The sequence below is a fragment of the Eptesicus fuscus genome, chromosome 12 (genome assembly GCF_027574615.1).
Source record: "Eptesicus fuscus isolate TK198812 chromosome 12, DD_ASM_mEF_20220401, whole genome shotgun sequence".
Classification (NCBI taxonomy): domain Eukaryota; kingdom Metazoa; phylum Chordata; class Mammalia; order Chiroptera; family Vespertilionidae; genus Eptesicus; species Eptesicus fuscus.
The window spans coordinates 53,888,981-53,904,188 of NC_072484.1; the positions used below are offsets into that span (position 1 = coordinate 53,888,981).

The following is a 15,208-nucleotide window of genomic DNA, read 5'->3' on the forward strand; positions in this document are numbered from 1 at the left end:
AGACAAGTGGGGGTGTAAATCCAGTTCCCCACTCACTTCTGTTGAGACTATGGAGGGGAAAGGACTCTGTTATTTCTGGAGGTGGGTGGTGTCAGGCTTCCCCCTCGGCCTTTGCTGATATCACCCTGGCTAAAAGGGAGGGGTCTCTTTACTGCTACCTACTTGACACTGAGGGGAGTGGGGACTACCATCTCCAGGAGGTGGTGAAAGTCCTGGCTTCCCATTCAGCCTCCTCTGACACCGTGCTAGCAGGTGGCTGAACCATTATGGCAGTAGTAGACTGCCATAATATAATCAAATCTCATACTTTATTCCTTTTTTTTTTTTTTTACTAAAAAACTTTTGACATCTACACAAAAGTAAAGAGAAGAGTATAATGAACTCCATATACCCACTGTCCAAGCTCAACAATTGTATTTTGTGAGTCCAGTTTTATCTGTCTCCCCAAAACTTTCTTTGTCTTGCTCATATATTTTACAGAAAATTACAGATATTATTTTATTTGGTAATATATACTTCATATGGAATTAAAAAACATAATCTCTATCCATTATCAATGTAGCAAATTAATAACAATTCTATAATTTCATTTTATATCAGTCTTCATTCATATTTTCATGATTGTGTCAAAATTTTTTTCACAGTTGTCTTTTAAAGTTGCAGCTCCCATCTTAAAAACAAACAAACAAGCAGACAAACACTCTCCTTTTGGTAGTTGCTTCACATTTTCTTACCCCTCTTTTTATGATCACATTCTGTAAAGGAGATGTCTAAACTTAGCTGTCTCTATTCCTTACCTATCATTTTCTATTCTTTTTTGTTAATCCTCACCCAAGGATATATTTTTTTTCCATTGATTTTTAGCGAGAGTGGAAAGGAGGGAGGGGAGGAGGAGCAGAGAGAGAGAAAGAGAGAAACATCAATGTGAGAGAGACACATCGATTGGTTGCCTCCCACAGGTGCCCTGATGGGGCCAGGGATTGAACCTGCAACCCAGGTACTGCCCTTGACCAGGAATTGAATTCAAGACCCTTCGGTGCGTGGACTGATGCTCTAACCACTTAGCACACTGACCAGGGCTCAGTTTCTTTTAATTCACTTTGATCAGGATTTGTTCCTGTAAGTCCACTGGAACCATCCTAAGTCACCAATGGCCTCCATATGGTCAAATCTAATGGATCATCTCCAATATTCAACTTCCAAGCAACTGAGGAAGCTAACTTTTTCTCACTTGGAACACTTTCTTCACTTAGTTTCTGGGGCATTATGCTCACCCTGTTTTCTGATTTTACTAGCTACTCCTCCCCTTCTTGATCTCTACCTTTTGGAATACTCTAGGAAATGCTTCATCTTCTTTTCTTCAGTATAGGCATATCTTTCTTAGGTAATATTCAAAGTTTGTATGTTCACCTACAACCTTTCCCTGACCGCCAAGCTGTATGTCAAACTAGCTGAATATATGTTTTCTCTTGGATATCAAATAGGCATCTTAAACTTATATTTCTAAATCAGGACTCCACATAAGACTGTGCTCCTCCCTAAATCTGTAAAAGTAGAGAGAGAGTAACGAGTTAACTTGGCACTTCCAACAAAAGTAGTCAGCAAGGCCTCTTTGAAGAGGCAACATTTGAGCAGACATCAGAATGATGAGGAGGATCCATTCAGGAACCAGTTCAGGTTATAAAACAAGGAAGAAGGAGAGAGGGAGAGAGAGAGGAAGAAAGAGAAAGAGATATATCTAGGAGTTATTATTTATTTTCTTACCCTCATATCCTTCTATCAACAAATCCTTTGGGCTCCACCTTCAGAACAATCCTGGGATCTGACCTGTTTTCATTACTTCCACCACTATTACCTTTTCCCGAGTCACTCTCATTTTTCATGGACTACTGTAATACTTTTTCAAGTATTCTTCCACTGGAATGTAATGTCTCTCAGAACAATAGACCTGTTTTATTCACTGATGTATCCTCTGCACTTGCAACAAAGCCTGGTGGATACTGATGCTCAGTAAATTATTATGAAATAAATAAATGATCTCTCTACTTTTACCAGCTGGAGTGATCTTTCAATGAAATTAAGGCACTTCTGCTCAGTAAATAGATTCTGATGGTTCTGTATCACATATTAAACTTAAAATATGACTCTAATCTTACACAAACTGACCCTTACTTATCTCCCCAACTCATCTCCAGCCACCTTTCCTTTTTCTTCCTCTACTCCAGCTACGTTGGTCCCCTTGATGTCCCATAAGTATACTAGGTATGCTTCTACTTTATGGCCACAAATGGCTGTCCCTACTGCCTCGGACATTCTTTCCCCAGCTCCTCATCATCCTAGCTTCTGCCCAAGTGTTTTCTCTTTGGAGCAGCCTCCCCTGACAGCCTTATTTTAGAGTGCCAGCTTAACTCATTGCATTCTTCCCTTTCACTATGATTATTTTTCTTCATAGTACTTATCATCAAAAGACATTTATTAGCTTAACTCTTTATAGTCTATTATATTTAGTAGAATATAAGATCCATGAGGCATCCCTTTATGTAACTATAACTCAACCACTATTGTTGAATTAAGAGATGCAATATAGCAATATAGTCTTCTTGCCTTACAGGTGAGGAAATTGAGGACCACAGAGGTGGAGTGACTTGCCAAAGTCTCTTGTCAAGTTCGTTGCTGAGCAAGAACTCCATTGCTGTCCTCCTGCCTCCAGAACAAGTTTTACTACATGACATTGCCATAGGCCCTGAGAATTCTATTAATCCCATTCCCTGCCCGTTGTAAATATAGAGCTTGCTGCGTGCTATTTCACCTCTTTAACAATAATGCTGGCACTTCCCAGGATTTCCCAAAGGGGAGAGGAGGAGCAGAACACCTCTGCTAGTTTCTCCTCTGAAATGGAGACTTTACAACATCAGCCGCCGTGCCATTGTTGGACAACAATATGTGTCTCAGAGGCAAGGAAAAGTTCCCACACTCTGTGCTTACCAGACGCCTGGCTGGTGAGCTCTGGTCTCCCCGTTACTCCTGGGTTCCTTGTTTCTTTTTCCTCCCTCTTTGTTATGTCCTCTATTCATGACTGGGGCAAGATGCCATGCTATTCTTTCTCAATTCTGGATCAGTCTGTTATTAGCTATTCTCCTTGGGTGCCCTATTCATGAAAACCTAACCACCCCCCGTTGCAGTAGGTGAATTCCATGGAAAAGTGCAAGGCACATTTTTCCTGCTTGGTTTGTGCTTTTCCTGTGATTCAGCAATCTGCAGAGGGAGCTCTTCATCATAGTACGCCATCATGGCTTGTGTCTGCGGCTCCAGGGAAGAGAAGTCCAGACCAAATTCTGTGGATGTTTTCAGGGAATTCTAAAGCCAGGTTACAGCAAAGTGAATCTGTTTGGTGGGTGTTCGGGATCAATCTGTGGTTTTTAAGTGACCAAAAAGATAGAAATGTTCTTATGGTAAGAGGAGGTGGGTACAGAAGGCTAAACATGTGATGCTCAGGTCACTTTAAGTTAAAGTGACCTAAATCTTCTCCAGGTGCACCTTCTCGCCCATTCTCCCCACCCCCAGTTCTGCCCCAGTTCTGTTACTTTTCTAGGATACCCTGATTTCTGCACATCAGTTTCTCTACTCAATACATAAGGCTCTGAGTAATAGCAACCTGATAAAAATCTGGTGTTTCGTATTTTGCTTTTAGCAAATTGTAGAAGGGAGCTGAGCCCCGGCAGAACATCCTTTCATCTGCAGAGCTTAAGTGCAGGATGTTGGGAGGTGGGACTTCAATTTATTTAACATGTGTTCGATCTTTCTGCATGTGAAGTCATATATTTTTTCCCAGATCGGAAAATATATATACACATATGGTGATTAAGAGCACAGAACCTGGGCTTTAGAGGCAGAAAGACCCAGTCAACTCCTGCCGCACACCTTGCATGCTTTTTGATTTGGACGAGGTTATGTTTCCTTTCTGAGTCTTGGTTTCCTTACATGCAAAATAAAGTTACCAATAATATCAACCTCATAGGGTCAGCATGAGGGTTAAATAATGATACGTATATAGAAATGTCTAAAACACTCAGTGTAGGTCTGATATATGGTAAGGGTTCAATAAATATTAGCTATAATTATAATTATTAATTCCTAGTAGTGGGCCGTAGAATCAGAGATAAAACTGGTTACTTTCTAATGTACCTTCTCTCTTTAGTATTTCATTGGTGCTTCCTATCTCTGCCTAATTTCATACCTTCCCCAAAACATCTTCATCTTCAACATTCAACTTCCAAGCAACCCCATTCATCCTTGAAAATGCATAAAACTAACCTAAAATGCATGTGATGACCACTGGGGAGGGAAAAGAAGCGTGAAAGAGTAGGGAGAGGAAAAGGAACGTAGAGAGGGCAGTTTACCATTTGGACTGAATTTGGCTATGTGTAGCAAATTCCACGTAATGGTGCTCAGACAGGATAAAATTTCTCTCATGTAGAAAAAGTTCGGAGGAAGGTGGCCCGTGGGTAATATGGCACTTCCTGGTCTTCTGAGACTTTTCATATTTTCTTTCTATCATCCTTGTTATGTGGCTAAGTTCTCTTCATGGTCCATGATGGCTGCTTCAGTCTTCATGTCCAAATCCTTTGGAACATGATAAAAACATAAAATACAGGGTGCCAGTTAAATTTGAATTTTAGATAAACAACAAGTACTTTTTTAGTATAAGCATGTCCCAAACTGCATACCTCATTTTCTTGCACTTTGCTTTATTGTGCTTCACAGATATTGTACTTTTTACAAACTGAAGGCAAGACCCTCCACCAACAAAAAGATTCCAACTCACTTTGTTGCAGTAATCACTTTATTGCAGTGGTCTGGAACTGAACTCACAATATGTCTGAGGTATGTCTGTACTAAAAACATTATTTGTTGCTGATCTGAAATTCAAAGTTAACTAGACATCCTGTACTTTTATTTGCTAAATCTCACAACCTGACACATTCTAGGCAGAAAGAAGGAAGAAGGGAGGGCAGAAAGTCTCTGGGCTGTTCCTCCCAGTTGAGTAAGCTCCTTATAGAAACTTCACTTATAGCGCACTGGTCACCTTTAGCTGCAAGAGAGAATGAATGGGTGCCTAGAAGAAAACTGACATTCTGTATTTAGGGAAGAAGGACAGAATGCATATTAGACAACCAGAAGTTTCTACCACTGGTGGAAATTTATTTCAGTGCTTTTTTGGCCCCATTGATTTTTAGAGATAGTAGAAGGGAGGAAGGTGGTGTGGGGGTGGGGAGAGAAACATCGATGTGAGAGAGACACATCAATTGGTTGCTTCTCGCACGTGCCCTGACCTGGGCCGGGCATTGAGCCTGCAACCAAAGTACATACTCTTGACCTGGAATTGAACCTGAGACCCTTTGGTCCACGGGCCGATGCTCTAACCACTGAGCAAAACAGGCTAGGGCTATTCCAGTGCTTAGTATTCCAGTCATAGTATTTTTAGCTTTTGAAATTGGGGATATCTTAAAATCTTCCCTATAATCTCCACTTCTTTCCACCAGGCTAGCAATGTCAGAGGCTCCAAAGAGCCCGAGGACATTGTCCATCTTCCTAACTTACTGCTTTAGAGCCTTTTTGTAAGATCTAAAGTAATAGTAATTAAAAGATAAACTACTCTAAGGGTTGTTAAGAATGTCCCTAACTTTGGGGAGAGAAAGGACGTATTTTGGATATATAGTTTTGGACTTTGTACTAAATATTGATCCATCTATATAGTTCTTCACGGCATTCCCTTAGATAAAATTGTGAAACACAAACAAACACTGACCTTAGACTAGTTTAAAAGCAACCAACACGCGTCAGTGCAATGGAAAACAAAAATTGAACTTTCCAATTTGCCATACTTCCTATTCTCTTGGCTTTTTGGTTAAGTCAATTTTTGTTAAAAGATTTTTTTTCATAATAAAATTAATTTATTGTTAAAAAGCAAAGGAACTTTTATGTGCCACAGGAGGAGGATATTCAATATAGTCAAAGGCAACACTAGTCAGCAAACAAGAAAACAAATAAGCTCATGAAAATGGTGTATTTGTGCCCATGGAAAGTTCATGCCTACAAATGTCCAGCTTTATAAAGAACTCTGGCATAGATACAGAGTTGATATAATTTTGGCAGTGAATAATTCAGATGGTAGCTTTGAAGTTGGGTTATATCATACATTGGCTAGGACTAGGCAGCAGCAGTGGCCTAAGGGTAACACCATAGCATTCCTCCTCCATAAATGGTGACCCAGCAACAAAAACATATAAATTGGGCTGGCAGGAGGAGGAGTGTGAGGCTGGGAGACCTGAAAGACAGTGGCTGGTGGTGAAGCCAAGCAGATAGAACACCTAAAATATCACTGTAAGAGGACTAGCCAGAGAATCAAACCAGGTACTTGCCCGGTATCTAGAGGTTTGCTTCAGATCTGTATGTAATATGGGGACTAGAACATTTTATATTGTGCATTCAGCCATTCCTGTGGATGGGAAGATGCAGCTAAGAGCACTGTGCTGGTTTGGACAAGTGGTAAGAGCGAGGGTGGGTCTCATATGCCTGAAACACAGTCCTGGGACATGGGACTTTCCGTGCAAAACTGGGGCAGCCCTGGTCACCCTACAAAGAAAGAGGGTGTTTGAATTCACAGGTGGACTTTGAGTTTGGTTGGCCTATACAGTGAAAGATCACCAATTATCAGAGTTGAAAGGGATCTCCAGAGGCTAAAATGTAGGCAACCTGACACATTCTAGGCAGAAAGAAGGAAGAAGGGAGGGCAAAATGTCTAGGGGCTATTCTTCCCAGTTGAGTAAGCTCCTTATTAAAACTTCACTTACAGCGCACTGGTCACCAGTGAGCAAAATTTTAAACTCAATTTAAATCTCTCTAGACTACCTCCAACTGGCGGTCTCTTCCAGAACACTTCAGAAAAAATTTTTTTTCTTTTTTTTAGCTATTATCCTGCTACTGGAGAATTTTTTAGACGGCAGGTTACAAGAAAGCAGTTCTCTTTTATTTTGCTCAAATTAGGAATAAAAGTCTGCACACATTTCAGTCCTGAATAACTAAGCATCTACTCATCGTGTTATAATTACTTAAATATCAATGACATAACAGAGATGCACTGGAAAGATGACAAGATTCATAGCCAGAAGTTGTGGGTTTGAGACGCTGCTCCATTATGCAGGAATTCTCTGACCTTGCCACATTAGGAGGCTCAGAGAGATTAGGTGGCCAGTATAGCAAAGCATCGCAACAAACTAGAATCCAAAGAATTTAAAGAGGCCCATATCTCGATGACATATCTTTTCAGCTAAAAAATGTGCATATTATTACTTTGCATATGCAGCCCAGCCTGTAACTTCTCAGTTTACTTTAACTGCAGTCCCATGACTGACACAGATGTTATTGCTCCCCAATTACAGTGTTTTCTGCTTGGAGGCATCTTGTCTTCTGTAATATATCACGAGCCAGAGTCCCAGCGCTAAACATTAGCTAGTAATTTATGATCATACCTCTGAGGCAGAGAGGGCAGCCATAGCTCACTTTGGACTTGGAAAAGCACTCCAGGTTTTCCCTCAGCTTTTTTTTTTCTTCTCTTTTCTTTTTCTGCATTTGCTCATTACTATATCTTTTCAATTTAGGGATGGCCTGGTTCCTGCCATGTAAATCAAAGAAGAGAGGGTCTGATTCAGCCGCCTAGCCTGAGTCACCTGGAACCCATTAGGATACAGCATCATAAACACCTCCATTTTCCCTTCGGAGAGAGACCAGACCCACTGAAGTTAAGCTACCTGCATACGAGTTGAGTGTGATCAGCTGTACTTAATCTTTAAATGTCCAACCCACAGATAACCTTTGGTTTGCTTTGATAACTACGAAATAAATTCTCACTGCATTGGATACCAGCATTCTGATTCCTATTCAAGGCTGTGCTGCATATGTCACGGAATCTTGGACTGGACAGCAGTCCTTGGAGATCTCTGGGGTCAGTTACTGGCTTTTAGGCACTTAATTTCTAAGCCTCCCTCTGCCAACTCTAAATTTTTCTCAGGGAATGACACGGCATTTGTGCATTACCAAGTTTCAGGTACTCTACGGAGGTGAAACCATTTGGAGGTGGGAGAAAGGGGAGAAAAAGAGAGATCCATCAAATTCAAAACTTTACAACACGGTATAACAAAAAGAACACTGGTCTAAGTTTCCAGCATCTATCTTGGGTTTGAATCGAACTCTTTTATTCTCGCCCACCCCCCCGCACCCTTTCCCTGCTCAGCTGTGCAATCTTGGGAAAATGATATTAATAATTTTGGCCTTGTTTATCTCCTCTGTAAAATGAGAAGAATGGTTAGTACTTCTCAAATTTTCCTGGAGATATGAATCACTTCGGGATACCCAGATTTGTTGTGAAGATTAAGTTAGTTAATATATACAAAGTTGTAAGAAGAATGGCTGGCTCAAAATACTCTATAAATATCAGTTTTATTATTATTTAACATGACTTAATAGGAATTTCTTCATGCCATTTATAAATACTTCAGAAATATAACATTATCTAGACTCTGAAATACCCTCTAGTATGACTATACCTACAATAATTTATCCATTTTGTATTTTTGTTTATTATAATGCTGTTTTAAAAAACTTTGTATGTGATCCTTTGCTCATAGACATTGATTTCCTATAGGTGGTCGAAAGCAACTCTAGTAGGTTTCACTAAGGTCCAAACTACAAATCATTGGTAGTGATAACATTAACTTTAATTTCATTTCAACTTAACAGACATGTACTGTACACCCCGTTGTGGTTCAGGCACTGTGCTGGGTACAGACTGATAAACAAGACAGACATGAACTCTGTCCTCAGGGATCTTATAATCTAGCAGTAAAAGCAAATGTTAAGAATATAATTACAACGAAGTATGATGAGTGTTACACCAGGAAGGTACAGAGAACACACAACAAAGGGACCTAACTCAGGAGAAAATGCTGTTTAACCTGAGTCTGGATGGATAAGGAGGAATTGGCTAGTGAAGGGGAAGAGCAGGAAGCTGAGAGAATAGTAGGTACAGAGATAATTATTCATGTATTTTGGTTTATATATTAACAGCTTATTTCTTTAGTTGGTGGCTGCTGTCTTAATTTGAGTCTGTTAGAACATCAAAACTCCTTGTTGAGTTTGTCAAAATAATAAATTATACTTCTCACTTTTGTCCTCCTCCAAAGCCAATGATAATTTACATAATGTTTGTAAGACTAAAAGTCTCTAATGGGGCAATTAAATAGATCAGGCAGTTAAGCAGATTAGAATCAAGTGTTGACTGGGCCACTCTCTAATGAAATGATGACCATCATAGACCCTAGCAGCAACATGTATGTGCCTTCAAAGCTATTAAAATAATAATGTAATTTAATTTTAAAGATAACAGATATTTTGAGAATGCCTATAAATAATAATTTATTGGCTTTTGTCTTAGAAAATCAAGTAGCTTAGGCATCAGAGTTTGTACCATATCTGAGTGCAGTATTGTCATGTCACCACAGTGATGTAGCATCAGGATTTTGAATCTTCTATTTTCCATTTCTTGGGATAAATTCTAGCTGATGATGGTTTCAGTTTTATGTGGTTATATATTCTTCATAATTATTTACTCTAATCAACTTGAGGGTTGAATCAAACTGATACATTACAGTTACCATTCACCAAAATTATAACAAAATACAGATTCAGAGTTCTCAATGCATATGTACACCCCTTTGATGATATTATTTCTGAAATTCAGGAATATTCAAGGCTCTGATTTGTTATTGATATTCCAGCCTGGGCTGGAAATGGAAGTGAGTAGAGGAGCTTATTTCTGTTTTCTTCTCATCCTAAATTATTGATTTATTCAACAAGAACCAAAGGGTGCTATGGGGCACCAAAAAAGACCAGTGCAGTATTATTCTTAAGTTTATCTTCAAGCTGTAAAGGTAAATTCAGAATAAAATAAAGCTGACTGGGTTGGAGTAGGAATCATTGTTGGTAAGAATAGGATATAAATTTAAGCTGAAGGTAATGACTCTACCATACATATCTAGCAAAAGGTCAAAGAATATTTGATAGATCCTCATGGTAGACATTTCTATTATCATCTGTGAGCAATTAATGTTAAATATATCCAGGCACTACCATAATGACTTAGTATTGGGCTAAAATAATCTTAATTTGTGTTCATAATTCTTCCTACAAATATTTTCATTCTAAATTGATATCAAATTATGGAGCCATTGTGGAATAGTAAAACTACAAGTATTACTTATTTATGTATTAAGCTTTTAATTGGTTTTTAGAAAGAGAGGAAGGCAGAGGGAGAGAGAGAGAAACATCCATCTGAGAGTGACACATCCATCGGCTACCTCCTGCATGTCCCCTATCTGGGATCAAGGCTGCAACCTGGACATGTGCCTTTGACCAGGAATCAAATCGGCAACTTCTGATGCACGGGATGATGCCCAACCAACTGAGCCATACTGGCTGGTTGGATTTTTTAGTCATACATACATCAGTTCAAATCCAGGCTCTCCACCACTTAGGAATTATGTGATCTTGAGGTAAATAAAAAATCCTGCAGTGTCAGTTTCATTATCTATAAAGTGGATGTTTGTATGTGTATGCACATTTATGAATGCCTATCTATCTAATCTAGTTTATATAGATATAAGTAGATATTCTTCTACATAGTAATTAAACTCTGTAATTAATCAAGTGTATTATTAGAGCAATTAGAATGCAGTCTGATATCTAAGAGACTATATAAGCTTGAAATTAGAAGTCTTTGCAATTGGTAAGTTAAAAAATGAATAGTAATGTGTTGACTAAATTTCAGTGATTTAATAATCAATCAAGCTACACTAAAACTTAACTAGTGCTGTAATTGATTTATATAGAAGCATGAAACCAAATCTGCTGAGCTTATTTTATTATAATCCCTGTCTACCTTGGTATCTAAAAATGGAATCAAATTCCTTTCTCTGAATCCATTTCTCTGTAATCAGTCTCCTGCCCTCAACTTATTCAAATGACTTCCCTGTATTTCCAGCAGGACCCTTCCATAATCAGGCCAGTCTGCTCTATGTTTTAGGATCTTCCCTTGCTCATTTTCATCTTCATGTAGGTCTCTGTTTTCAGGGAGCTTATTATCTAGTAAAGGAGAAAGATATTAAACGAAGTAATTATTGTAAAGTGAGCTGAGTGTTATGTGAAATTTACAGGGTGCCATAACAACAGAGAGCAGGGAAACCTAATTTAGTATTCCTGAGAATTGCCATTTATACCGTATTCAACAAATATTTGATGCATACTTAGTATGGGCCAGACATGTATGAGGTCTAGTTGGGTATTTAAAGGAAACATAATAGACAATAATATTGTACTACAGTGATGTAAGTGACAAATGTTGCTTCAATGTCAATCATATTACAATATATAAATGTATCAAAGTGACACACATACCTCAAATTTACAAACAGTAATGTCAAATTTATCAAATAAAAAAATAAAAGGAAACATAACAGACATAGTTTGTAAAAATGATGTTTAGGCTGGAACCTGAAGGATGAGCAGGAAATAACTATGTGACAGGATGTATGAGAGGAAGACGGTTTTCAGGGGATAGCTGGAGAGCTGAGTTTAATGTGGGGTAAGAGCAAATATGAGCTGAGTCCAAGCTAGTCCTGGGATTCTGTATTGGGAAGCTGGGTAGATGAGAGTGCCATTTACAGAAATGATGAATAGCAGTTTGGCGGTTGAGGGGTTGGATATTCACTTATTTGTTTATTTCACAGTTATTTCTTGACTATATTCTATGTGCCAGGCTCTGCTCCAGGCATTAGGAATATAATAATGCACAAAAGGAACCAAAATTCCTGCCAAGTTCTATAATATAGTGGAGGGAAGTAGATAATAAAAAAGTAGATGGTATGTTAGTTATTTATAAGCGTTATAAAGACAAAGAAATCAGGAAAAGAAGATAAGAAATGCTAGGTCAAAAGGTAGGTTGCAATTTTATATAGGATTTTCACGAAAAGCCTTACCAAGAGGCAATAGTTGACTAAAGTTTTCAAGGATGTGAGAGAGCAAGAGCTTCTACCTGGAAGAAGAGCAGACAGAGGAAAAGCAAGTGGAAAGGCCCTGGGATGGGGATGTGTCTGTCCAGTATGGCTAAGTGGTCTGAGGAAGGGAGAGTAGTAGGAACTAAAGTCAGAGGAGTGGAAGGATGGAGGCAGATTATGTAGGGCCTTGGAGGCCATTATAATGCCTTAGGCTTTTACTTAGACAAGGATGGGTAGACATTTAAGAGTTTTGTGCAGATGGTGACATCTGATGGACATTTAAAAAAATATTACTCTACCAAGTTCAGCTTTGGAAATGTTGAGTTTGAGGACCCATGGGCTATCCCCATGGGTAATTCAAAGGTAATTGACTATATGGGTCTGGAACTCAGGAAGTCTGTAGACAGACACATGTGCGGGTCATCAATGGTTGGGTGATAATGGCAGCCATGGAAATCAATAAGATCATCCAGGCAGGTGTAAAGAATGCAAGGCACATTGGTCTTGGGGTGGTGTCTGAAAGGGGTTGGTTGAGAAGGGGGAGTCTGTGACAGAGATGATAGAAGGCAATAGGAAACTCAGCAAGCAGTGGCATCAGGAAGCCTAGGAAAGGGCCCTGAGAAGGATGGGGGTAAACAGTGCCCAGTACATGCCCAGAGGGCATGAATGTAGGTAGGAGAGCATGAGATGTGGGACAGAGTGGAGGGATTCAACTTGGCAGAAGGGGCACCTGAGGGAAAAACAGCAGAGGATGGAAGAGTGGTGCTGCTTGGTGAAGTGCAAAGCCTTGGTAGTATTTTACCCACAGACGTAATTATTTCAGATATTTGGGGTGACATGTCTTTTTTTTTATATATATATATATTTTTATTGATTTTCCACAGAGAGGAAGGGAGAAGGATAGAGAGCTAGAAACATCGATGAGAGAGGAACATCGACCAGCTGCCTCCTGCACACCCCCCACCAGGGATGTGCCCGCAACCAATGTACATGCCCTTGACCGGAATCGAACCTGGGACCTTTCAGTCCGCAGACCGAAGCTCTATCCACTGAGCCAAACCGGTTTCGGCTGGGGTGACATGTCTTTAATGTGGGTCAAACATGGGGAGTGGGTGGTGGCTAATGAGGCTACTGACTGTCCCATGATAGAGAGAGCAATGACTCATCTACCTCCCAGGGCCCAAGAGGATAGGTCTATTTTTTTTTCATATTTTCTGTTTTATTTTTTCAGTATTATTTTGTGTTGGTTTCAGGTGTACAGCAAAGTGACTAGACAATCATATATTTACAAAGTGTTCCCCCTGATACTTCCAGTACCCACCTGGCACCATACAGAGGATGGATCTATTCTTGAGGGTGCCTTCTTTTTGCTTGCAAACTGTCAGGTGACCATCTACAAGACCTGGCCTAATACCATGACAAGAAAAATCATTCCCATCCAATCATCTTGTACTGATTATTTCAATTCAACATATATTTTGCAATAGTGCTTTTGCAAGGATTGATATTGCAGGCTCTTTTGAAAAAATTTAATTAAACTAAATATTTTTTACAGAATTTTTACATTAACTTTTGAAACATGACTAATTTGTTAGCTCTATTTATGATTCAGTCAAATGGAATTATTTCCATTTTTCTTTCAAACCCACTCAAAATATGAGTATAGCTTAGCAAAGTATAATATATCCCTTCTTTTTGATGCTTCAAAGGTCTCACTTCAACAGATGTAGAGAAGAAAAAAATCTAAATTTAAATGTAAACTTGAATTTGGTTAATTCAGATTGTTGCTAAGTATTTTTAATTACTTGGTCTGTATTTTTAAAAATAAATCTTTATTGTTCAGATTATTACAATTGTTCCTCTTTTTTCCCCCATAGTTCCCCTCCACCCGGTTCCCACCCCACCCCCTGCCCTTACCCCCGCCACCGCCACTGTCCTCATCCATAGGTGTACGATTTTTGTCCAGTCTCTTCCCACACCCCCACCCCCCCCTTCCCCCTGAGAATTGTCAGTCCACTCCCTTTCTATGCCCCTGATTCTATTCTATTCACCAGTTTATTCTGTTCATTAGACTTTTTATTCACTTGATTTTTTAGATTCACTTGTTGATAGATATGTATTTGTTGTCACTTTGTTGTTCATAATTTTTATCTTTACTTTTTTCTTCTTCTTCCTCTTCTTAAAGAATACCTTTCAGCATTTCATATAATACTGGTTTGGCGGTGATGTACTCCTTTAGCTTTTTCTTATCTGTGAAGCTCTTTATCTGACCTTCAATTCTAAATGATAGCTTTGCTGGATAGAGTAATCTTGGTTGTAGGTTCTTGCTATTCATCACTTTGAGTATTTCTTGCCACTCCCTTCTGGCCTGCATAGTTTCTGTTGAGAAATCAGCTGACAGTCGTATGGGTACTCCCTTGTAGGTAACTAACTGTTTATCTCTTGCTGCTTTTAATATTCTCTCTTCGTCTTTTGCCCTTGGTATTTTAATTATGATGATGTGTCTTGGTGTGGTCCTCTTTGGATTCCTTTTGTTTGGGGTTCTTTGCGCTTCCTGGACTTGTAAGTCTATTTCTTTCACCAGGTAGGGGAATTTTTCTGTCATTATTGCTTCAAATAGATTTTCAATATCTTGCTCTCTCTCTTCTTCTGGCACCCCTATAATTTGGATGTTGGTATGCTTGAAGTTGTCCCAGAGGCTCCTTACACTATCTTCATATTTTTGGATTCTTTTTTCTTTTCTGGTTGGGTGTTTTTTCTTCTTATTCCAAATCTTTGACTTGATTCTTGGGATCTTCTAGTCTGCTGTTGGATCTCTGTATATTATTCTTTATTTTAGTCAGTGTATGCTTATTTTCTAGTTGATCCTTTTTCATATCCTTGAGGGTCTCACCATATTTCTTGGAGGTTTCTAGAAGATTCTTGAGTAACATAACTGTGGTTTTGAACTCTATATCCAGTAGTTTGCGTTCCTCCATTTCTTTCATTTGTGACCTGTTTCTTTATCTCCGCATTTTGGCTGTTTCCCTGTGTTGATAGAGTGGCCTTGTGTGCTAGGTGTCCTATAGGGCCCAATGGCTCAGCCTCCCTAATTATCT

General features: G+C 39.1%; 2 long non-coding RNA genes across 2 annotated transcripts in view; one reads left to right on the forward strand and one right to left on the reverse strand.

Moving 5' to 3' along the window:
- The window catches only part of LOC114230025 (uncharacterized), a 96,885-nt gene extending 88,980 nt beyond the window's left edge, over positions 1-7,905 (forward strand). The window contains exons 3-4 of the long non-coding RNA XR_008557666.1: positions 4,765-4,884; positions 7,662-7,905. This is a non-coding gene — a long non-coding RNA (uncharacterized LOC114230025). The remainder of the gene's footprint in view (positions 1-4,764; positions 4,885-7,661) is intronic.
- On the reverse strand, positions 4,571-13,508 carry LOC129150883 (uncharacterized). The gene is made up of 3 exons (XR_008557665.1): positions 13,432-13,508; positions 7,533-7,675; positions 4,571-4,623 (listed from the first exon to the last, which is right to left on the reverse strand). It is a non-coding gene; the product is annotated as an uncharacterized LOC129150883 (long non-coding RNA).
- Positions 13,509-15,208: the final 1,700 nt, after the last annotated feature.